The sequence below is a fragment of the Cebus imitator genome, unplaced genomic scaffold (assembly GCF_001604975.1).
Source record: "Cebus imitator isolate Cc_AM_T3 unplaced genomic scaffold, Cebus_imitator-1.0 Scaffold517, whole genome shotgun sequence".
Taxonomy (NCBI): Eukaryota; Metazoa; Chordata; class Mammalia; order Primates; family Cebidae; genus Cebus; species Cebus imitator.
Genome location: NW_016107832.1, coordinates 1,358,452 through 1,360,530, shown reverse-complemented (window position 1 = coordinate 1,360,530; position 2,079 = coordinate 1,358,452). Strand labels below are relative to the sequence as shown.

The 2,079-nt window shown below is 39.0% G+C and overlaps 1 pseudogene across 1 annotated transcript; it reads right to left on the bottom strand.

The window, feature by feature from the left end:
- Positions 1-221: 221 nt before the first annotated feature.
- Positions 222-1,050, bottom strand: LOC108292987 (annotated as a pseudogene). The gene has a single exon (XR_001820521.2). The product of XR_001820521.2 is annotated as a 60S ribosomal protein L7-like (transcript).
- Between the last annotated feature and the right edge of the window lie 1,029 nt (positions 1,051-2,079).

The following is a 2,079-nucleotide window of genomic DNA, read 5'->3' as shown; positions in this document are numbered from 1 at the left end:
CTATTCTGTTGGTTGCCAGTTCACTCTAATGATTGTTTCTTTTGCTGTACAGAAGTTCTGGAGTTCAACTAGATCCCATTTGTCTATTTTGGCTTTTGTTGTCAATGCTTTTGGTGTTTTAGTCATGAAGTCCTTGCCTATGCCTATGTCCTGAATGGTTTTGCCTGGGTTTTCTTTGAGGGTTTTTATGGTGTTAAGTCTTATGTTTAAGTCTTTTTTTTTTTTTTCAATTGAGAGCAGGTACTGTTTATTAACTGACCAGCTTAGAAAATAATCATGGGAGACACCTTAGTTCATTCTTCTAATAAGCCTGTTGATCTGATCCTCCCTGTTGCCTGCATCTCCACCTTCTACAAAATGGTTGATCTTTTTCTTCATTCTGCCCTGTGGAGAAGATAATTTAAAGGGCCACAGGAAGTTATTTGCTTCTTTGAAGCGTTTTCCAACAGTATAGATCTCATGAATCAGATCCTCCATGCAGATGATGCCGTATTTTCCAAGAGATCAAGCAATCAGAGCGTTATCTGTCAAAGCAATTCGCTTCTTTTTGATTTTGCCATAACCACGTTCGTAAATTAGTTCATACTGACTTCAGATTTGGGTACCCCCATGCAATATATGGCTCTACAATCCGCAGCATGTTAATTGAAGCCTTGTTGAGCTTCACAAAGGTTCCATTGAAGATTTGACGAAGGCGAAGAAGCTGTGACACCTTTCGGACCTTTGGGCTCACACCATTGATACCTCTGATCCTGATGACAAACGCCAGTTTGGGTTCTGCAGGTACATAGAAGTTGCCAGCTTTCCTTGCCATCCTCGCCATTCGAATTTCAGTTCTGTACATCTGCCTATATTCCTTGTGATAATGCTTCGCTTTTTCGTAGATAAGCTTCCTCCTTGCCTTTCGAAGCATCTTTTGGGCAAACTTCTTTCTCAGGCGCTTAATCTTCAGCTCTGCAAAATTCCTTCGCCTTTTCTTAAGGGTTTCCGGCACAACAGGAACCTTCTTCTTCTTCTTCTCTTCTACACCTTCCATGGTTCCTGCCGGAAAAAGAGCATGTTTAAGTCTTTAATCCATCTGGAATTAATTTTAGTGTAAGGTGTCAGGAAGGGGTCCAGTTCCTGTTTTCTGCACATGGCTAGCCAGTTATCCCAACACCATTTATTAAACAGGGAATCCTTTCCCCATTGCTTGTTTTTGTCAGGTTTGTCAAAGATCAGATTGTTGTAGATGTGTGGCGGTGCCTCCGAGGCCTCTGTTCTGTTCCATTGGTCTATCTCTGTTTTGGTACCAGCACCATGCTGTTTTGATTACTGTAGCCTTATAGTATAGTTTGAAGTCAGGTATCATTTATCTCTTTATTCAAACACTTATTTTTAGCAGTACAAACTCATGGACATTGATATCACACTTTGTGTAATAATCCAAATACTATCGTATTTATTATTTATTTATTTTTACTTTTTCCCCCATAGTCTTCAAAGCATATATTATTTATTTTATTGTTCAATTTGTACCAGCTTTGGCTGGTGGGAGCTCTTTCAGGTTGGCTCCTATATTCCTTTGATATACCCCTATCCTTTTTTTTTGAGCACTATCTTACTCTCTGCCAGTATAAGGTACCATATGCTCACCTTGTGTTTTTCTTTCCACAGTCCTAGAATCAGCCATTTCACCAAGGACCCTGGCTCCTTTTGTTGGAGAATGATAATAGCAACCAAGATTTGTGCACTGACTGTTCTAATTGCTAGCAAGGCGTCACTGCCTCTAGGCCCTCTCAGCTAATATAGCTAGGAAATACATGATTTGTGTGAACTAACCCATATGTATACACATATCTATAAATATTTATATATCTATTCATTTGTATCTATATTAAACTAAACATGAGTTTGTACTAATACACTGCCACAGGGCTCACTGAGTCATATTTTTAAAAGATCACTCCAAAAATATTTTACATCAACAAAAAGGGATAACTAACTGTTATCCCTTTTACAACAACAAAAAGGGATACCTAACTGTTTCAAGAATAGAGGCAGTGAGACCAGTTTAGGCTGTTGTCATCTAGGCAAGAG